The following is a 23,369-nucleotide window of genomic DNA, read 5'->3' as shown; positions in this document are numbered from 1 at the left end:
TATAGAAGATATACGACTGTAATAAATTGCATGCGTAAAAAAGGCGCTCGTCGCATTGTGGTCGTTCGATGCACAAGGTGCACCCGGTGGAGTGGTTTGGAACCCCAGATATAAGCTTATTCAGTAGGTGCCTAGGTTTGTCCAGCATTACTGTGACCCATAAAATCCTTGATGAATCAGGCATCCCACGTATTTCCTCTTGGAAACGCAAAAACGATGAAGTCAGGCGGACATTTTGCTCATATGCAAACCAAATAAATTTTTTATTGTATGCATGGAAACAAAAACTTCTCTGCTCTCAGCGGACAACCGATACAAAGTAAAGCTTGGCCTCCTTGTTGTCTGCGGAGAACAAGAACTAATCTGCCTCCACAATTTTACATTTACTGCTGTAGGTGATCCTCCAGCTACGCGCCTTCGCCTCCCGTGCTATATCTTCGAACGCCTTTAAACACTCTCGAGGGGCGCTTTCTGTTGTTGCAATGGATTCGTTGAGACGAAGCTCTCGCCAAGTAATGGTGTCACCTAAATGTGAGAAAATTTGAAAAGAAAAAATGAGCAAGAACGAGGCTGTCTTTTTGAATTTTCCCGAAAGTAAATCTTGTATTAATCGAATCCAAGTGTCATGGTACCACTACGAAAAGAGAACAGGTATGCTCTTTTCGTAATGAATAATTGAGCAACGCCTAAGTTGGTGCGAAATTTCGAAGACGATAAGACAGGGATAATCAGAGTGTATCAAAAAGGCAAGGACAGTAATCACGAGAAGTAGCGGCTGGCCAGTCTCGACGTACCAAGATAGAAAAATGCCGGATGTCAAAAAGGAAAAGTAGAAAAACACAGATGGGGTGAGGAGCGAGAGCACATTATATGCACATGCGTACGCAAAGTAGCACTCCCACGCACACATATGACGTCTTCAGAAGTCAAAGCAATCGAGATGTGTGGTACCACTTTGTGGGATGTGTGGGATTTATTGCGCTATTCTTCTATTAGTGCCATGTGTAGGTTGCAGCAAGAGGGGATTGGCTGTCCGGGCTCCGCGATCCTCAGTGAACGACGCACACGCGAGCGCGCCGCATTATGTGTTCATAAAGGATTATAGACACCTAATTTTGGTGGCATGTTTTCTTCTCTGCAATGATGCGGAAGACGCTACTACGCATGAATCAACATGTGGTATTCGCCTACGACCGCTAAATAAATCCTAATCGAATTTTTTCTATTATGATGTTTCGGTTTTGAATAGCCGAACGATGGCTCTAACGTCAAAGAGTGCTTTTATGTCAAGTGAGGCATTGAAAAACGCCCATATAATCGCTGCTTCATCGTTTTAATTACTGCAGTGCTGAAGCGAGCCTTCCTCAAGAGGCGGAATGACAACGAATGATGAAGCAGTGATTATATTGCAGTTTTTTTCATGTCTCACCTGACCTGTAAGCACACGTTGACTTCACAGTGCTCATCGGATCTTCAAAACCGAAAGAGCACGAGAAAGAAATGCGATTATAAATCAAAAGTTAGGTGTCTATACTCCTTTAATGTGCGTTACCATACCACTCACAGGAACACACGGCCATTCCACAATAGCGCTAACGCCAAATGCACTTGCTTGCGCACCGTTCACAGAAGTTCGTGGATCCATGGTGGCCATTAACGCTACAAGTCTATGTCGAGCACCTTTTGTTAAGATGCCAGAGAAGCCGGTAACAGTCCCGAGATATTAGGTGCAGAGAGGTGGTGGAGCAGTAGCCGTGCGTCACGTGTGCGTAACGAGCAGTAACTAATCTATTCATACATATTTAACGATATGTATTTACGCGGTACTATTTTTTGTGGCAAAAACGCCGCCAGAAAAAGTTCATTAAGGCCGTCCATGAACCTCTATGCTGAGCATCAGTTCCTGAATGTTTCACCTAACTGTGAACTAATCCGTAATAGTGCAAAATGCGCTCTTTGTGGCGCAAAGACCTGTGTACGATGCTGCAGGATATATTGCAACCCACTTATTAGGAAAAGCAGATAAACGCGACTTTTAAGTTTTTCTCAGGTTGTTGAAAATTAGAGATTGTTGAAAGCCTATATGGACGAGAATGAAGCCGGCGAACACTGTCAAGGCTAGCTTACACGAAACATAAATACCCAAGAAAGTAGAAGAACGTATCGCCGCTGCCAGAGCGGAGAGCACCCTGTGCGACATACGGATTTCGTGGGTTCAGATTCCACTGGTGGTGTGTGGTTCTCTTTTCATCTACTTTGTAATCAGTTACGTTTCAACTTCAAAATAATTGCACTACTGTTTTCCTATTGATCAAAAATCCAAATAAAGAAAGAAACATTCCTCATTTCTTTTGACATTTTTGTCAGTGTCGGCATTGCAAAGGGTAAATTACTGTGTGATTATTTTCGCAATGAATGAGATATGTGTCAACATTTTTTCTTGCTGGCTGCTTTTATTCGTTGCTCTACCGAATAATAATAGCTGCCATTAGATTGTGTACTGCGCTCCTGTAAAATACTCTACTATTTGCTGTATTGCTGATGGCAAAGATAATAAATATTCAACTAACCGCCCAATATTAATGAAAACGACGTCACCCACCACGGAACAATAATTCCTCGTCTAACTTTAATTTTTGCTTGCGCGAAGTGGATATTGTACGGGCCGGGTTTATTGGAGAGATACGGAAGAGGCCGTTGCCTTGCAGTGGGCGTAGTAAGGCTGATGATTGTTAATTGATGATGATGGTTAAAACTTTTTTCATGGTGCCCTCGAGACGACTGGTCCGAAAACTGCCATGAGGGCCTCTAAGGGACCTCCACCTCCCTGGTCATACCACGCTAAAACCTTTATTTCTAAGAAAATGTATATGTAGACTTGGGAGAATCGGTTTACTTATTCTGAGGGCCGTGAGAGGTTCACTGAAGAATATGGTTTGGCGTATCACTAGAACACCACTAGCTCCCACCGCAACGTGAAGTATGGGGCCTTTGCATGCTCGCTCTTCCATTCTGCAAGCATGCACACGGATCGCCCTGGTGCTCTAAATTTACCATGCTTGCACAGCCCTTAGCGGTCTCCATGTGGCTTTTTATGTGGACACACAGGGCTGCGCGGTCAATACCCTCGGAATTTTCTGCGTTCAATGGACGTAACATCTAAGTTGTTGCGGCGTTGTGTGCCGCATATTGCTAAATATTTGAAGTGGTACCGGATTCGTGCAAGACGGAAGAAAAGCTCCTTGGTAAGGTTGCACAAAAAATAAGGCATAATACCGGCAAGCACCCAAGTGAAGTTGTCCAGTGATACTTCCTGAGGGATTTTGTAAGGTAGGTGATCTGCTTACACACAGTTTTTTGTATGTTCGGAAATGTGTATGACGTGTCTTTTGTATTCATTTCTCGGTGTCAAGAATTGCCCTTTTTAGGGTTGTAAGGGTGTGATTGTATATGTTACATAGTGCCCTTAATAATGTGAAATGTTTTTTGGATCTTTTTGGTTTTTACTCAAGCATACGAAATGTTTTTCAGTATGCGACCTGATTAGATATCACATCGGAACTACTGACGATAGAAGTTTAGCTAACTCCCGTAGCTCCGTCCTAATTTAGAAGAGGGCTAAAGACTAACCTCCTCATGATGAGTGAACGCTCTCATGGGTGATTAAAAATAGACTTTTCTGATATTGTTACTCGTGCACGTTCTCAAGAAGATGTTTTAGTAACAGTTCTTCATAAGGCATAGAATCTATCCGAAGCTAACGTTTACGGCAATCTATCTGCGACACGCCAGTGAAAATAAGAACATTGTGAAAGCTTATAAGTAATAAAACCTTAAACCTAGAATACCTGGGTACATGAAAATAATTACTTAGAATTTATCAAATTGCAAACCTTGTTCATATATGCCATTGGTACCTGATGTCGTATTCTCTGCTGTCATATACTGTGCCCCATATAAAGGTAGCCGAAGTTTTACGAACGAACACAAGTGAATAAATACTGTGGTAAGTGATTTAGCGCTGTTTTTAGTATCTAATTCATCCGGCTAATTATTTATTCTACAAAGAAAAATTTAAAATTCGAGTTTTTGCTTCCGGAACAACCTCGCCATTGCACGGTTGGAGACCATGGAAAACAGTTGGCAACGGTTTTTGCAGGCACCAAGGTAGGTTTTCCGTAACTGCTTCACGTGTGCTTGGAACATAGGCGATTAAATAGAGAAATTATTTTGCGAAAGTGTAGCTATTATACTGCAAAAAAAACTACATGCCTCCATACCCAACAATGCTGGCCAAAAGCATTTTTCAACGGCAAAGACTTTATTAACGCATTTTTTCATAAAAATACAAGATTTTACTTGAAAAAGTAATATATCCGCAGACAGCCCCTCGGGTGGCTTACATTGTTTCGCTGTTAAAATTTCTTGAATCCTAAAATACGTTCACTTTTGGTTTTCTATGGGGTCGAAACTGCTCCATGGGACCGAGGGAACCACTTGAAAAGAAATATTTTGCTGAGTATGGGATGCATAGACCATTACCTTCAATATTTCCATAACAGCGCCTTACAATATTTCAATATTCAAAATTTTTGTCCAAGAGTGGAAAAAACAGCATCTTGGTTTGTAAGGAAATTCAGAAAAACCTAGCTTTGCGGGCTTTCACAAAGTTCGAAAAGACCTGGCCTTAGGTTCAGTCATAAATTCGCTTATTATACAAAACAGTTACGACACCATCAGGTCACGTGACGTGCTATCTGAGACCTTTCTCCGAAGACCACTTTCTATTTTCTGCCCCCTTTCTTTTCATAAACATAATGATGGAAAAAACCCGGCGTTGTGGTCTGTCTCAAAGTTTGCTGATTGGTCGAGCCACACCGGCCACCGCATAGCCATGCTTCTGCCATTGGATCTATTTAGATACATCGAAACCAAACACCTCTAAAGAGGGGACAAAATCCACACGGAATAAGCAACACCACCACACAAGAAGTCTGATCACGGAAAAAGTCCAGCGTTAATTTTGGTCTGTCACAAAATTCGGTGACTGGTCGAGCCCCGCCTACCACTTGCCAATATTTCTCTTCTGTCGTCCCACCCTCTCTTGACCTGCCACCTGCCAACCATGCTTTTCACATTGTAACTATTTAAAGGGGGAAAAATCACTCACCACACTGGAGGAAAACGACCACACACAAGAAGATTCACCACCACGCAACCCACCAAGAAGACTATTCACACAAAAAGTCACACATGCATGTCATGTCCCAGATATGTTTGGATGCCACACATGAGTGACATACCACACATGTCGCCTGTCATAAAATTGGCAGTGGCTTAGCTCGGTTATGCCATGTTACGCGTAGCGAGAAATTCATCGTTATCTGTCGATACCGCCGCTGTACAGCGACCGGACTCTCCTTCTCGTTACCCATGCGAAACAAGTGGGATACGGCCGCCGAGTCACCTCAGCAATTTATACACGCAGCTGTGCATGCGCTGTTATGCGCGTAGCTAGCACGTGGCGTCCACGTGTGTCATGCGCGACCCCAGCGGAGAAGGCCGGCCAGCTGCTCCTCTCTGGTTGCCGCGCATGCGCACAACCGCTCTTTTACGTGACGTCACGCGCGGTGCCGGTGGTGGAGTCGGCGCGCGGTCGCGGTGGCGGCGAAGGTCTGACGTCACGCGCGGCGCACCTGCTGGTCCTCTCCGGCCGCCGCGCATCCTCACAACTGGCCAACTGGCCTTCTAGTTTATTCATAAGCCTTCTCTCCGCCCTGCTGCAGCCTAAAATCAGTTGCTGGGCGAGTTGGTACTTCATGCTAACATTCACAGCGCAAGACGAACACGGACACGAGGGGAGACACCACAAAGCGCCGACTTCAACAAAAGTTTATTGCTGTGCGAGCGACTATATATGGTGTACAGCGGACATGCGCAGCAACGAAAAGGTACAATCATTCATGAGCATCTGGTAGCCACCGTAATTGTACTTGGGGCCAGTCAAGCTGCCCGTGAGCACCTTTTCCCCTTGTATCCCCCACAACCATTGTACCTCCTCGTTTGTGAAAATAAATTCAAACTCAATCAGGGAAATGCTCGTCTGGTAGCCAAGTGTAGCTCTCGCTACAAAATCCGCTGGTTGATCGAGATAGTTATGACGTCATCAAGTCACAAGATGACCCGCCGGGCACACCTGCCAGCCACGCTCTTCAGTCCCCCACCTCCTATTCCACATGCTGCCCGCCAATCATGCGCAGCATGTACTGTCTGGGACAAAAGTCTCTGTACCAAGTGTTCCTCAAACGAAGCTGACAGATCTGCTATTAGCCAGGGGCTAGAGACCACACTTGTGGAGACGAAGGTCAAGATTTTGTTCTTTCATCTCCACAACTATGTTCTCCAGCCTACGACTATTAATACCGCTATCGGCTTTGTTTGAGGAACACGTGGTCCAGAGACTTTTGTCCTCGACTATACAGTCCGCAAACTTTTCAAAAGCTCTCTAATGGTGCCCGACGCTGTGCATTTATGAAAGTTGCCACTGTATGGTGGTGCGATATAGCTTTGAAAGACATGAAGAGTTGTACATAACCCATGGCAATGTGCATGCACTATGAGGTTTTGTTCTGTGCCGCAAGCCACTCGTGACGCAAGTTTTCTCTACGGTGCACCATTCGAGCGCTCGGATAGTTGTTTGGGCCACTGTGCAGAAAAACAGGCACACACGAGCGCCAGCCAGCGTCTGAAATGACATGTAATCAGTGACTAAGTGACTATGCTGAGAGGGTCTACCAGACCAACTGTGAAAGTGCCAAGTCCTATTACGTTGGCAGCGCTGTGCCAGAGCAGCTTCGCGTGCTATAGGAGCGATATATGCGGCACAGACAGTTGACGCGTAGAGAAATGTAGTGCTCGCCGCTTTAGCAGGTAGCAAGTTCCAAAAGTGAACGAACATATGAATATTCGATTGCGCTAGCCTCAATGCAGAGAAAGTTTGCATGCATCAAGTTTTGTTTGCTGTATGGGCTTTTCCACCTTGTTTCAAAGCGGGCAGAGTTTTAGAGAAGTGCGTGTTGTGCACGATCATGTGGAATAGCGACGCCTCATTATCATTCCCGTTCGGTCCGGTATACGCGCATGTGAGCACGCCCCCAGAATGACAGTAGCCTCAAAGTGTGCTGAATTTCCGTAAATTTCACCACATGCTCTCCTGCATATTGCGATCATCTCAAAGGTCACGGGCTTTTAGAGAATTCGCTTTGGCAATATATGCATTAGTTGTTAGTGAGCACGTCTGGAAGCCCTGAAGCAACGACGCTGTCGCAGAGCAATTTTTCAATTCGCGGGCTTTCTCTTCAAGCCGGCAAAGAGCGCGACGACAAGAAGAGTTTGTCGCGAACGCCTCAGCCGGACATCCGAGATGAGTGCAACTACAAATGACCCTTCATCCAGATGTGAAGATTTGGAGAGGTGACAAAATATTCACACGCAAAAGTACCTACACAGATTGAAAACCAAAGAAGTGCAGAATGCGCGACGCGACTCGTGAAATTATTCAATTGGTATTACTTACAACGGAAGCAGTTTTTTATAACCTTGGTTTCTTAGCTCGACTAGCCTGCGTTTCAAGAGGAAGCAAAACAGCTGTTATGTTGGGCGCTTATAATGGAAACCTTCAAAGCAAGCAGTGCGTTGCGACCGGAATTTTTTTTTTAGTTCGCGCTTGTTGCTCTACAAACGTACACTTTTTAAATATATGCTACGGAAACATTCTTTCGGAGACGTTGCCTCGACTGCTACGGATAAAGCGCCAGAAGACGTTATTTTCGAAGCTCAACAGTGTGTGTGACAGCCCTCATTTTTACGCATTGTTGTTAACTGTCGAAATGATGCCTGCATACGTACCGGTGCTGAAATCCAGGACAGAAACCACAGCGCAAGTTTTTTCCTCGTTCTCATACTCGAATACCTCGTAACCCAGTGGCAAATCACCTCGTTCTGCAAAAAAAGTAAAATAAACACCCTTCGCCATCTTGATGCCGGTTATGCATTGTTTGCAATGCTTCCATAAGGTTTATATATTTTTTGTTCATAACCTACAACTTGCAAAAAGCTCGCTTTGGTCGCAAGCTTTATATCTTTAAATATGTGAACCATTCCTCTTTTTGGTTGCAACAAAACTTACCATGCTAGCACACCTAAGAGAGCGCTTGAAAGACACTTTGAATTGATTTTTAGTGCGCATAAACAAACAAGGCAAAGAAGAATAGGCAAATAGTGCAGGGAAGTTTAACAGTTTAAAGGAACATGAAAATAAGTAAGGGGACTGTTTACAATGCAAAAAAACATTGAGGACCAAAATCATACAGGAAGTGTTTTTTTGTTTCAGAAAGTTTGCTTTGTTGCAATTTGGATATACAGAAAAGCCTTTTAGCGATTACGCTGGCTGCCTTAAGATATCATATTGCAATCATATTTTATTCTGAGCGCACCTGCTAAGGAGAAAAGCGTGAAGGTAGCCTCATGTTTGAAAATGTTCTGCCGTGTGAAAAATACTTTGATAATAAAACCGAAATTATAAGACCATTCTTGTAAAAACACGCACAAATTATAGCATATCGTTCGGAATTCGGTAAAATAAGGAACGTCTCGGCAAAAATAAAAATGAGACTGCAGCGGTCGTTTGTAACTTCAGCAACCGCCTCATGTGCGGAAAGTGTGGGATTTAGCCCCAGCGCCACCACGTACTCATTGGTTTCCAATGGACACAAGCCTTCTCCAGGCCTGAAGCTCGGTATCTGTAAAAGTATCTTCCCAGGGAAGCTAAAAAGCAAGCTAAATGTATATTCCCTGTGCTAAACATTCGACTACCTGTGCAAATAGGAAGCCTCCGTTACTTATACAATGTTTGCGCCTGTTTTTAACACCTTTTTAGTTATGCACTTTTTGGTTATCAATGTTTTGCTCAGTAGAATGCAAGCTTTTTGCAAACTACAGATTTTATTGCACACAATGTAAAGAACATGACGGTAGTTACGCGAAAGAATCCTGGTCAACTCACGTGCTTTGTGGTGAAGTTCCATCGCGTAGTACTTTCTCTTGGCTTCTTCGTCCTCGTTTGTCCAATGCAGAAAGTCTCCTTGAAGGCTTTCGTGCTGTACTCTGTAATGTAAAATACGTAAAATGACAAAACTATCGATTGAACTCGGCACGTGATATCTTACTTGCCGTTGTCCAGGAAAGATCTACGGAAGGAAGTGTGAGACTCATTTACGGCAATATAATGGTCATTTTTGCATTCAACTGTTCCATTTTGTGTGGTCTTGTAAACCCATAACTTCTGGTTTTTTTCTATGAACTGGAAAAAAATATCAGAAATAATGTTCATATCTTAAGAGAAAATATTCTCGCAACATTAAAATTGAGGGTACTAACATGGGGGTACCAACAAAGGGGTACCAACGCTCTCGCGTTAAAGCAACCTGGAATTTCATAACATGTTCCCAAGACTTTAACGCTTCTGTGTGGTCGTACTCGTCAAAATATTCCTCTGACCCTTCTCGTAAGGCACCTGTAAGCCAGGGGAACCTTTTGCTGCTGGAAAACAACCAGGTATATCGTGACCCAGGGGGAATTTTTGAGGTGGCCGTTTCCGCCGGGGCACGAGTCTTCTCAAGCAGGAGCCCATTATGATTTAGAAGAACTTTTTGTTGGGCTAGATGGTGCATACTGTAACAAAAGAACTGTAGCGCGGCCAAGACGAACACAAGACAGAGGCACACAGGACTAGCGCTAAACTTCATCTAACTTTATTCACTGGCAGCGCAGCAAATATAAGGAAAAAAAACCCGATCACGTGAAGATACCAGGTCACACACACCACTATCAACAGAACCGTTCAAGATATGCCATCTCCGATTTGTATAGATTCACAGACGTATCGCTAACACAATATACGCCTCTCTTCCTTATATGAAGTGCCTCCAGTAGTTCCCTTGCCCTAGTATCTTTGCTTTTGCCCAAAATCTTTATCTCATGAAACCGTGATTGACACTTTTTGCAGGACTGGCATCTATCCTGCGGCAAATGTTCTGCCGCTCGAGGGCAGTCAGAACACTCAGTGCAGTGCTGAGGAAGATGCGCACCACTTCGGTCTTTCAGTGAGCGCGCGTGCTCACCTGCCCTTTCATTTATGCACTGCCCTGTTTGGCCCACATAGACCTTCCCGCATGACAGCGGTATCTGATATAAATGAAAGGGCAGGTGAGCACGCGCGCTCACTGAAAGACCGAAGTGGTGCGCATCTTCCTCAGCACTGCACTGAGTGTTCTGACTGCCCTCGAGCGGCAGAACATTTGCCGCAGGATAGATGCCAGTCCTGCAAAAAGTGTCAACCACGGTTTCATGAGTTAAAGATTTTGGGCAAAAGCAAATATACTAGGGCAAGGGAACTACTGGAGGCACTTCATATAAGGAAGAGAGGCGTATACTGTGTTAGCGATACGTCTGTGAATCTATACAAATCGGAGATGGCATATCTTGAACGGTTCTGTTGATAGTGGTGTGTGTGCCCTGTATCTGCACGTGATCTGGTTTTTTCCTTATATTTGCTGCGCTGCCAATGAATAAAGTTAGATGAAGTTTAGCGCTAGTCCTGTGTGCCTCTGTCTTGTGTTCGTCTTGGTCGCGCTACAGTTCTTTTGTTACAGCCCATTACGAATTCCAAAGACAGCTGGTTCAATATACTGTTCTCAAGTAGTGTGCGGCTGGTATAGAAGATGGCTGGTGCCGCTGTTTACCGCTGGATTGCGCGATATGAGTGGGTACTGAGCACCGCCACCAGATGCCACGTGGTGGTGGCAGCAGATCACGGGCATAGTGGTACCGTACCACTCCGTTTGGGCCGCTCATAAAATCCGTCCGCGAAGTCCCACAACCGCAAGACAGACAAAAATCAAGCTGAAATTTATTGCGCTCACTTGCGGCCACAAAGTACGTAATGATAGCGCGGCCGTGATAGAGACAAACACGACCAGCGCCGTCGCCGAAGAGGATCACCTTCGCTAATAGCTGCTATAAATAGAGAGAAGACGAAGGTGTTTTCAAGCCGCGTGAATCATTTGCGATAATGACGGACGAGTAGAACCAGCCGCGGTAGGCTACAGACCTTCTCGGCAAATCTCGTCGAAACTCTCATCCTTCAAAAAAAAATAATAATGTGGATTGGCTCAGCTATTACAGGATATACAAAGCGAAGGATGTCGGCGTTCACTGTGTTCATTGGTGTTCGCGTTGAAAATGTTTTTGACGGCGATGGCTTTGAGCAAAGGAAACGCGCATAACTGGCTCCCTGGATATATTCGAACGCCTCATTCATGATTTTATACATGTGGCGATGGTGAGAGAGAGAGGGAGATGTGGCCTGAATGCATTAGCGCTGACAGCGTTGTGGCTGACATGCGGCACTGCAGCAAAAGCTAGGCCGCAGCGTTCATTTGGTGATCAGTCTCTCGCGATCAACCATTAATTTCATGCCACCTCCCAGGGTGGCAGAGAGGGCGCGCCGCCTATCCAGTGTGCGGAACGCAACCAAAGCAGGCTGTTGCAGTTCGACACCAACGCCACGTACTTGTAGGCGAGATAAGGTCTTCACTGACCCACGAAGAAGGTTGTGCGCCTTTCCTTTCGTGAAAATGAACGGCCTTTGCAAAGTTGTCAACGCCAATGAACTCTATGAACGCCGAAGTCTCACTTGTTTTGTTTGGTTTTTGTAGAAAGGAAATGGCACAGTAACCGTCTCACATATCTCGGTGGACATCCGAACCACACCGTAAAGCAAGCGATAAAGGAGGGAGGCAAAGGAGGAAGAGAAAACTGAAAATTGAAAGTTGGATTTTGAGGAAAGGTGCGGCGCTGCGCAGCGGCGGAACACCAGTGGCTCGGTGCTACTAGTGGCGCATGCGCAGTAGTGGCCAGGGAACGAGAGAGAGAAATATTTTCGGCGAGGTGCGCGTTGTGACGTCATGTGCCTCCTCTGAGCACCGCCACGGCGAAATCGCAAGTTCGCGGCCAGTAAAGCTTTCGCTTTAAAAATGATGCGTGGAGGCAGGTTTCAGCATAAGCAAGGAAACTTTACGAAGCTCTGCGGCGGTATTGTATAGTTGAGTTTATATAGGTGTATAGTCGCAGTCTCGAGGGAGGGGGGGGGGGGTAGTTAGGTGAGAGGGGCGATGACAGCTGGGTAATTGCAAATCGAATTAAACGAAGCGCCAATCGACAAAAGAGGTGCCATTTCGCATGTTATTAGTGCTGAATCGTTCCCAATGCCAACCCAGTTTTACAGAGGCTAGGATTCATTTCGGCAGTGAAGCAAGCGATAGCACCCTTTTTCATCAAGTTTCAACACCCATGTAACCTCTTTTTTCGGATAACTGAATTGTGACAGAAATATGGAGAGCGATTGTGTCCTAATTGGACTATTAGTTTTTATAAACTCAGGCCAACAAACATTTTATTCAACCGTCAATGGCAGAATTCGTTTTACAGGTGTCACCAGAAAAGAGGTCGGCATTTTAATTGGTTTCATTGGAAAAGTTTTTTCCAGCATAAAGGCAGTCTTTTCTGCGTACTAAAATATATATATAGCTCTTAATTGGACATGATCAGGAAGAGGAAAAATGAGGAAATATTGGCAGCTACTGTCTTATGTATCAGGTCGCAGTAATCAGTCGGCGCTATTCTACCTTCAGTAGTTCGCTGTATTGTGGTACTTCTTAATGAGTGCTATTCTAAAGCGAATAGAGGAGAAAGACAAATGGAAGAGGCAGATTTTTTGCACATGCAAATGAATATTTTGCCCTCACAGCGACAACTTACTCAAGCTTGCAATCATGTACCGTCTTTTGCATATTCAACACCTTTATCTTTTTTTATCGGTGAATCTTTAAAATCCTTCTCATCTCATTCACCCCGTGCGGTTGCATTCAGCTCAGAGCTGTATCCTCGGAAGCGTTACGTCTTACTCTGTCAGCTGGAATGCCTTTAATTTAGATTCAGATCAGACTCAGATCTGATAAAATCAGGTCAGTTCCGAGCAGTCATCTTCTAATTAATATGAAAGTGTCATGGTATGTAAGGAACGGCGAAAGCTTTTTTAGCAGTAACTTTTGATACTAGCATTGACATCATGGCATGGGAGTGTCCTTTATCCTATCACAACTGCTGTGGCTCTACGCAATTATATTCCGGTAATGGACTTTGTTAAGCTACTAAACAAAAATGAAATAGTTTCCTGACTTGAAGCTTTGACATATTCTGGGTAGCCTGCCTACGAAAATCCAAAATACCGCCGTTAAACATGCCGTTTCTAGCAGACAGCCAAATCTCACAAATTCCTGGAAGTAAAACGGCAACAAGCTTCTCAGATTGAATCTATATTTCCTCTATTTGCTCAAGGAAAGCCGCTGTTCATATGAACTGATGTTTTTGAGTTCATCAATATTCAGTCTCGAATCCAAACGCTGCCGTGAAGAGGCATTGGCATGCAGGCTGCTTCAATCTCGCGTTGTATGCACCACTTAATTTCCGACAGACATAAAAGATTGTGCAGTGACAGGGAGAAACCTTCAAATCCCAAGGCATTTTAAAATAATGTTTTTTTAATTGAATTGGTAGTGCAGTTATTGCTTTGATAAGTGACCGCTTAAGTCACAAACCGGACCATCCATATCAGCCTATCGAGAAAACATCATGCCGGCTAAGCTTCCTTCTTAGAGAAATTTCGAGAACAATAAACTATTGGGAGATCAGATTTTATTTCTTCGTTCTGCGAGAATATTTTCTTAAATGAGTGGACCTGGTTACATTCAGATGCGGCATGATTGCTATACAAAACTGTGGGAACCATGTCGTCGCCTCCAAATAAATCTGTGTTCGAAATCGGGTAGTCACCAAACGTGCTGACAATATCAAGCTCTGACGAGGTGCCCCGAGGTTTAGGTTTTTTTCTAATTTGATGTACTAGGGCGGTAGGCTCGGTGAATGCGATGGCTACATATTCGAATAAGTATTACCGACTGCGCGGTCCCATGCCTTTGCTTATGTACGTGCATATTGCGGTTCCGATAGATCAGCTGTAGATAATTGAGAACGCGTAAAGGCAGTAAGAAATCGCTACCGTTTTCATGTCGACGTATTTTATACCATCTTCAGGTGCTTCAGCGTTGATTCCAGCGCTCAACGATGTCATTACGACCACAAGGTTGATAATTGCCGCGGAAAACTTTCCCATGCAGGCCATAGCTGTTCCTCAGTGTTGTTCTCACGCCATGCATTTTTTCAGCGCTGTATTTATACCGAGAGCATTGTTCGGAAAAATAAAAAAATATGTGGTGGATACGTGCTGATGAGGAGAGAGAGAGATATTGCTGGTTCTTAATTTTTTTTGCATACCTTTGGAATGACATTTTAAGGCCATCTGCCTTTTAAGAAAGTCAAATAAGAGCAGCATACGGTGCTATCTGTAAGCACAGCCTAATAAAATTTACAAAACAACATTTGAACTTATCATCCGCGAGGATAAAAAATCTACTTTTTTTCCTGTCTTGATTTTGGCGGTATGAAGATCAACGCCTCTCACTTTGTTTGAGTGGCTGCCTAAGAGACATTTAAATGTCGAAGTTCTTCATCTTCACATTGTCTGGCGGTGCAGTTCAACCTTTGTAGCACTGCAGCATGAAAGGTTCCAAAATATACAAGCCATGGAGGTGCTAGGGCAGCTACTCTTCCGTACTGAAAACACATCTGAAGCGAAGGCTCTCTTGTTTAGCTGCCCATCAGCATATGGCGTGAAATAAATTCGGCGACGATGTATACGTTGCTTTTCTTCACAAAAATAGCTGGCTTCCCCTTTCTGCCGTATATACACATAGCTAAACAAATAAAAAGTAAATGCATAAACCAGGCCGATTAATGTAACTCTTGCATTATAAAAAGGTACGATCTGTATATATAACAGTAAATTACAAAAACTCTGTGTCTGGACCACACAAAATTGATGCATCTATGCACTGTGTTCAATTATGTATTTAAGAAAGATGGGGAGTAGGAAAGGTTCTACACAACTCATTTAAAAGAGAAGGGCGAATTGGGACAACCACAATAATAACAAAGACGACGAAACAAACGTTTTTCACAACTAAATTGTTCTACAAAAAAAAAATTTATCCCTGCTAAAAAACAGGCAATAACAAAAAAGCAAGAAGTTCAAGACAAAAACCCATTCTAGCACAAACGTAATCGAGCCATTACCCTGAAAAACCAGAAAACAGCGGTCAAGAGGTTACAGAAGATGTGAGGCGGCAAGGTAGTAGAGTTTCTTGTGAAAGAAACTAACCCACGGCTCAGTGACATAATTAGGGCCTATCTTTGCTACGCTGTACGACCCGATTTTTCCCGTGAGCGGCTGTGGCGGTGTGTAGCCAAAATAGTAGCGTCAATGAAAATGGGCAAATATGATTTGCATTTCGGGCAATGCGCAGGCAGATGTAAAACCCTCGGATCAGGCAAGAATATTTCATGTTATCATGATTTCAGATGTATACAATGCCCTGTCTGTCCTACAGGACAGACAGCTGCCAAAATTCAGAGGCATGTGGTAAACAACTGTAATTTGGAAATTCCCGTTCCAGAACTTGCGCTTAATGCTGCACTATTTGAGGCGTTTTCTTTCTTGCTTGTAAGTTCTGCTGCTTTCGGGACTACAGCCGCTAGAAATCTTCATCAATACCGATAGTACTTTACGCGCATCTACATCATACTGTGTTGCCGCGCTCCTACTGCAGTGCGATAACTGGTGTAGTACTTATGGCAGAAAAAAAACGCTTCTTGTTATTATGTGCATGTTTAGCAGAGAGTCCTTTCGCTTTAAGTGAACTGAACACAAAACGAGAGAAAAGAATGAACAACAGACAACACGAGCGCTACTAACAACTGAAGTTTTATTGCAGACAAGGCAATATATAAAAAAAGTAGCAAATAGGCGAAAAACACAGAAGAAAATGTTAGCCAGCAGCGGTGATAGCTGAAGCCTCTGTTAGCTACTAGAAAAGTGATGTCGTCGGCTAGGAAGTCAACTGAAGATGCGCTGACACAGTCGGAGCTATTTTTGTTCATTGCGAACGCTTCGGTGATTTTAAGAATTAAAGAGGACTGTTAAGAATTTGCTATTCATGCATGTCTTCCCTGCCCCTGCCTACCCTTTTGGCAAACTCGAATAATGAAGCGAGAGGTTGCTTTTGAGAGTTGATGCCCTAAATGACACGCCACACTCCCGAAGGCAATCAGTCGATGACCGAGCGCACATTTTGCTGCCATGAGGTTCAAGCTGGTTATCGCCATTCACTTATTGCCTTGGCTGCATTAAAGCTTTAGTTTTCAGTATCAGTTGCGTTTCTGCTGTTCCATCTTGTTTTCCGTTCCTTGCCGTGAATTGACTTCAATGAGAAACCAACTAGCCCAACATCATGCACTTAGAACATTTAATTTATTTATTAAACATTTCATAAGCAATCATTTTGAGCTCAATAATGAAACCAGAGGTTGCCAGTCTACTAACTTGCACTTCGAACCTTTCAAGAAAATCTTTACAGCATTTATAGAGCGTTTCCCTAGGGAATAAGAAAAGGGAAGAATATTTACTACCTTTGAAGGCCTGACATTTTTCTGAAGCAAGTACTTCGTGGGCCTAGTGTGATATCTCCAGCATACTCGCATGCTTTTAAATCAAAGCGGCAGGTTAAGAACTGCAGAACATTCTCAACATTCTCGACAGGTTAGAACCTAAATCTTCTACATTCAGATTCAGAGGTGAACCTGAGTCCTAGTAAACACTTTTAGAACACTCAAAATACCTGGTACACATCGTGGGAAACGAAGGGGAGGCACTAGCACTGATTAGTCCTCCCCATTTCGAAACGTACGTTGCGTAAATCCACAGTAATTATCCTAGAGCGTTCTGTCAACATGGCTGAGTACGATATCAACAAGGCAGGACACATGCGTGAGCCAGCCACGTTGACAGAACACTCGAGGGCAATTTATCCAGATTGGTGCTCCGCCTTTGTTGACTGATGTCTGCTCCTTGGCTATCCTTGTGGCAGGTCAGGCACGTAAGGTGCAATGGTCACAAATAAAACGCTATCGAGAGCGTCCAATCTGCTACTCCCAGGGATTTGCATTGTCAATTTTCCCCATATTTCTTTTTTTCAGCAGGTGAACCAGATACTACGACAAAAGCCCTATAGATCCTGGCGCTTAAGTACTGCCGAATGTGAGAGAGAGCGCTACCTAAACTTAAAGCGCTGTCTATATAGAATGCCGTCCCACGTGAGCATTGGAGCACAAACCTTTAGTCTGTGAAAGCGGTTTCAACTTTGTACGAGAGCTTAGTAATGGTCTCTAAGATACAGTTTCGGAAGAAGCAGCATATGAGCTTGATGTGTCTCTATGAATTTGGGTCTGCAAAACAATTGGAGGAGGGGCGCAGTTAAGATCCGCCTCAAGGACATTGCACGACAGAGTTATTGTGTTAATGTCCATCTATGTGAAATAGTCACTCTCAACTTCGCATTCATAGGTTACGTTCTTTCTTTAGTTCTTTCATCCTTTTTTCTTTCCTGCATTCTTCCTTTCTTTCTTTCCTTTCTTCCTTTTGTCTTTCTTTGTTTCTTTCCTCCTCTCTCTTTTTCTTTCTCTCTCTTTTTCTTTCCTTTTTTCTTTTTCTCTTACTTTCCTGCTTTCTTCCTTTCTTTCTCTTTCTTTCGTTTTCCTTGCTTTCTTTCTTTCCTGCTTTCTTTCTTTCCTTCTTTCTTTCTTTCTTTCTTTCTTTCTTTCTTTCTTTCCTTCTTTCTTTCTTTCTTTCTTTCTTCCTTTCTTTCTTTCTTTCTTCCCGTCTTTCTTTCTTTCTTTCCTTTTCCTTTCATTATTTCTTTCTTCCTCTCTTTCTCTCTCTTTCTTTCTCTCTTTCTTCCTTTTTACTTTCTTTCCTTTTTCCTTTCATTCTTTCTTTCTTCCTCTCTTTCTCTCTCTTTCTTTCTCTCTTTCTTTCCTTCTTTCTTTCTTTCTTTCTTTCTTCCTTCCTTCCTTTCTTTCCCGCTTTCTTTCTTTCTTTCTTTCTTCCTTTCTTTCTTTCTTTCTTTCTTCCTTTCTTTCTTTCCTCAATGACTGCACCGATTACGGGAAGCACCATTGGCCTGAGATAGCTGGCGCTGCCATAGGTGAGTTTTGTGCGACCAAAGTTGCTATTCCCGGGCAACCTCTAGCAATGAGTCACTGATTTAACAGCCACTTGCCACAGTGGTCAGTTTGCCCTCATTCCGATGGGCAGGTTGTGATGATGCCACAAGGTCAAATGACCAAGGTGGCGCACCTAGGGATTTTCTTCCGGCGGGTGGCCTCCTTGGCCAGCACATGCCACCCTATTTTTCGCTCACAACGCTGACGCCGCATTTTCTGGGTAATGCGGCCTGTAACTCTATCGCATTAATAAAGGTTGCCGTTAGGTGTACCTTCTCTTCTCGACACGCTGTGTCCATGAATCCCAGCAAAATAAAGACGCGGCCATGGTATGCATGCCGAATAGAGTATTTTGCTCGAACGATGCAAGCAAAGCTTCGTTGCCGCTGATATGAACGCTTTGAAAAGAGGGCGTGAGGTTTCGTCCATGAAAGGTACATGTCAGCATCGCTGACCAGTTTACAAAGTTTTCTTGTGTTATACGCACATACAAGACATCCAAGGTTTTAAGGAACTCCAAAAGTTGCGGATTTGTTCAAGCTGATGAAGAAAAATAGTACGAAGAAAAGGTAAAGGATGGACAAGATGACTACACTTGCGAGCGAGCGCCTGTTTGCATCGTCGTATGTGTCATTCGTCTTCCCTTTGGGGTATTTTTCGTGATTATTATGAATATTTGAAATAAGCGGGGCATTGGCTGCCATAATTTTGGCGGCACCGTAGCAGTGGCCTAGCCATTTGAGCATCCGCCTCTCAAGCGGGTGGGGCTGGGCTCGATCCTTAATGCCACAGAGCGCACATCGATCATGCTGCCGGTACCGGTCTCCCCATGTCTCGGTGCTCAGATTCTTTGGGGTGAAATTTTCAGCGAGTGGGTATTGAACTCCACTTTGAATAGACGAAATACACCTTGTGCATTGGCGGTCGTTGGCCGCAGATGCCCGTTGGCCATAAAAAATATATCTTCACCAAAAACATTTTTTCGGCAAAGAGCATTTGCAAGTGCTTCATCTTTCCTAAAAATGACTGCTTGCATGCGCAGTCTGCCTGGCTCCTGGAAGCAAAAGGTACGATCTTGGATGCATGTACAACCAACAGCAACTTTAAAGGTGCACTAAGCAGGATTCTGAGCTCGTTCTGTTCCCGCGGGAAATCGATCTACACGTTCTGAGCATTCTTAGAAACTTTGAAGTGTTGTCCTGTGCAACCGCTATCACCATTAAATTGAGTTAAACGCCCAGGCTCCGCCTCTTTTTTGAACTCACCCCCAAAAAAGGAGGAGTCAGCCAACGCATGGAGTCAGCTATAGCCGCAAGGCAAGCAAAGATTTCACGCGTATTTATATTTCTGTGTTCCTAGTTAGCGGCTATGCAGTCTCCGACTGAAACAATTTATTCACGGACACCCCTAGAAAACAAAATGAAAGCGAGAGTGCAATGAAGGACGCAATAAATGTCGAACTTCTAGATGTAAATTAGTATTGATTTGCTTGTGACTTGCCTTTCACTGTGTCTCTTTCAAGCCCACAATGACGCGATTTGAAGGCGCAGGTTCCTTTGCCAAGAAATGTAACCCTAGCAAGCGTAGCAGCAGGCCGGGGCATAGCTTGTACTCATTTTGAGGAAACCGGTGAGTAAACTGCCGGAAGTGGGAGTCGAACCAACCACCTCCCGAAGGCGAGGTGGGTGCTCTACGACAAGGCCACGGCTGCGGTTAGCGTTGGTGTTGAGTGAACGAGATGCGCAGTAACCGTCTCATAACTCGGAGGACTCGTCAACCACGCCGTGATGGAAGAGAGGAGGGGAGAATAAGGAAGGAACAAAGAGGTGTGGTAATGGAGTGCTCAGTTTTCATTTTAAACACTCTGGGATCTTTAAAGCAATCTCGCGTCGCACAAAACGTGCACAGCTTTTGGATTTTGCCTCCATAGGAACTCGACATCCTTCACCGGGGTTGAAGCCGCGTCCTCTATCGAATCAGCCGAGCGCTCTACCCACTCAGCCACTTCACTACGATCCCTATAAAGATGCGCACTCTTATCAGCTGCCTTCCGCAGAGGCAAGGACGCTTATGCCTAGAGCTATGCTATGAAATAGGAGAACCACAGATGCCCATTTACTCTACAATGTTAGTGGATGTTAAAGCACCGAAAAGTGCTCTCCTACACTCTAAACACAAATACCCCTATAAGGGAGTAAAAATAGAATATACTGTCCTCTAGCGCACACCCTTTTAATAAAAGGTGTGTGCTAGAGGACAATGTAATCCCTTTTTACTCTTTTCTCTTTAGAGTGTACGAGCTGAAGCCTGCGCGTCTTAACATACCGACCCGCAGCTGCTCATGCCGGTGTTTTGGAAACCTATTCTCGACTTCGGTGCCTGCACTAATAGTGCGAAATGTGCAGCCCGTCCCTTTGATTGCGTAAACATCGGCCTTTACTGGACCTTGCCGTCTTCCCTTCCTGGTAACCGCTGGGTTATTGTCGCACTGACCACTTCACGCGTCATGCCGAAATGGCGGCTCCTCCGGCAGCTACAACTAGAGATGTGGGTTTCTTTATTCTTCGGCAGCTCATTCTGCGTCAGCTCATGCTGCGCCACGGCGCCCCTCGTGAGCTTCTGAGCGACCGCGGGCACGTTTATTTCAGAGGTTGTTCATGCACTCCTCGAAGAACGCCGGATTTTTCACAGAACACTCAGGACGAAAAAGACAGTACAGAGCGCTGAACTTTCAACTTTTATTTGAACAAAAACTGAATCCGCACTTATATACACAACCCAGGTAAAAGCCCACCAGGGCGAGCGGTCAAGGCACGCGAACGAACTGGGACCCGCACGATGTCGAGGGCATCAAAAGATAGCAAAAATCACACTATACAATGAGATCTATGATATGAAGCAGGAATGACATGTGCAAAACGACTGGGAAAACAGGGTTGAGTGTGCGCGAGTGACAAAAAGTAGAAAAATCAAAAAACAGAGTTGAGGACGCGAATTTTGCTTAAAAAAACATGAGAAGGCGAGAAGACGGTAAAAAGATTAGCGAAACGAAGGATGAGCTCCAACAATTAACACGGCTAGAACGAAAATGTAACATATGAAGTGTGCCTCTAAAAACCAGGTAAAATCAGATAAAGCCAGAAAGAAAGGTGGCGTGCTTTCGAAAGCTTCCTTACGCGCGGAGATGTGGGCTGCTTCAACGATTTCGCGCGTTAGCTGGTTTTTATGTTTTTTCATGACGGTTGCCTTCTTAAAATGAGGGATGCATTTCTTTTTGCGGTCACATGCCCTGCAATGGGAGAGCAAGTTCCTCACTGGCGCCCCAGTAAAATCGTTCTTATATTGCATGAACCTTTGAGGTAAACATCTTCCTGTTTGGCCTATGTAAGCCTTACCGCAAGTTAAAGGAATGGAATATACAGCTCCCTCCACACAAGGCACAACAGGTTTGGTTTGGATTTGTTTATGGGGGTTTAACGTCCCAAAGCGACTCAGGCTATGAGAGACGCCTTAGTGAAGGGCTCCGGGAATTTCGACAACCTGGGGTTCTTTAGCATGCACTGACATCGCACAGCGCACGGGTCTCTAGAATTTCGCCTCCATCGAAATTCGACCGCCGCGGCCGGGATCGAGCCCGCGTCATTCCGGCCAGCAGCCGAGCGCCATAACCACTCGGCTACCGCGGCGGCCTACAAGGCCCAATAGGGTCTTGGGGCCGGGTTGCACAGCTAGTTCTTTTTCTTTTTGTTCACTTTGTTTCAAAGGTTTTACAGGCGCAGTGACGCTAAAAAGACTTCGCCTACACCTGCTTTTCTACTAATTTTTTTAAGATTATGCGATATTTTTGGTGCGGATATGGCAGAACAGCAACCCTTTTGTTCCGCTGTCGCCTGTCATCAGGGGCTTCACTTTCATGCTTCCTACCAATCAGGACTTTTTTTTTCCTACAGACGACAGGAGAGATTGCGGGTACCCTGAATGCGTGAGCCGTAACACTTGATTCGAAAAACTGTTCTGCAACTTGTGTTCACAAGATTTTGTGAGTGCTTTCTTAACAGTTCACTTCACGATGTTCCTTGTTACAAGTTTTGAGTGGGCTGAATCGAAGGGCAGGATGGGCTTATTGGCTCTTGGTTCAAATGCCCAGCAGACGTGGTTCTCTCCGAAAAACACCGAAAAACACAAGAGGGTGAAGTTCTTCGGGCATAAGGAATGGCAGTACTCATAATCTTGGCGTAATCGCCTTCTGGAATCGATTTTACCAAAACAGATGTTTGGTCAACGATTGTAGCGGCATTAAATAACATATAATGCATGCTGTGGAACAGCCACTGCCGGTACTACGCCATCTCTGATTTGAACCGTGTGTTTACGCGCGAGTTTGACAGGCGCAATCGCTGCTGTTAGAGAATGCTTGCTTTGGTAGTGAATATGAATTTTTATGGCGCAAGGACATTTAAGGCCAAAGAGCGCCATGGCACAAGGTATTTTTCATTTATTAAGGTGGGGTCAAATGCCCATTTCCCAAGCATTTCACCCTAAGGAAGCCGAGCACCACACCAGGGGATACCTTGTACCCATTGTATCACCGGTGGGCACCCGGCGGAACTGGGGATCGAACCCTGCACCTCCCGAATGCGAGGCGGATGCTCAACGACATGGCCACCGCTGCTGTTTTCCTTGTTTTGCGGTAATCCTTGTTTTGTACATTGAATAAATTGAGTTTAGAGATGACAGTGAATGACAGCATGAAGCAGCGAATAATCTGTTCTTTTTTTAAATTCATGTTTGCTTTCATTGCCTGCGTCTTTACTGACAAACAGTAAAGATTAGTTTTGGCCTGCCTCTCCAGACGGAGAGCTCCTGACTGAGAGCTCTAGGCGGAGCCTCATTACAGTTTTACGAATAAATGTTGGTGCGTATTTTAACTCAATATTTAATACAAAACCAACAATAAAAGTGGAAATGACATATTTTTTAGCAAGAAAGGGCATGATAAACTATGCGTACATTCCAGTTTAAACTTGTTTAAACTTCATGTAACTACATGTTTGAATGGCGCAAACAGCCGT

At 44.4% G+C, this 23,369-nt stretch overlaps 2 long non-coding RNA genes across 2 annotated transcripts; both read right to left on the bottom strand.

Annotated features, from left to right (window-relative positions):
* Positions 1 to 229: 229 nt before the first annotated feature.
* Positions 230 to 7,998, bottom strand: LOC144135382 (uncharacterized). The gene is made up of 2 exons (XR_013315488.1): positions 7,909 to 7,998; positions 230 to 525 (listed from the first exon to the last, which is right to left on the bottom strand). It is a non-coding gene; the product is annotated as an uncharacterized LOC144135382 (long non-coding RNA).
* A 1,073-nt stretch (positions 7,999 to 9,071) lies between these two features.
* LOC144135381 (uncharacterized) lies at positions 9,072 to 14,315 on the bottom strand. The gene is made up of 3 exons (XR_013315487.1): positions 14,180 to 14,315; positions 9,228 to 9,361; positions 9,072 to 9,165 (listed from the first exon to the last, which is right to left on the bottom strand). It is a non-coding gene; the product is annotated as an uncharacterized LOC144135381 (long non-coding RNA).
* Positions 14,316 to 23,369: the final 9,054 nt, after the last annotated feature.

Source organism: Amblyomma americanum, chromosome 5 (assembly GCF_052857255.1).
Source record: "Amblyomma americanum isolate KBUSLIRL-KWMA chromosome 5, ASM5285725v1, whole genome shotgun sequence".
Classification (NCBI taxonomy): domain Eukaryota; kingdom Metazoa; phylum Arthropoda; class Arachnida; order Ixodida; family Ixodidae; genus Amblyomma; species Amblyomma americanum.
Note: the sequence above shows the minus strand (reverse complement) of the source record. Positions and strands in the feature narration are given on the sequence as shown.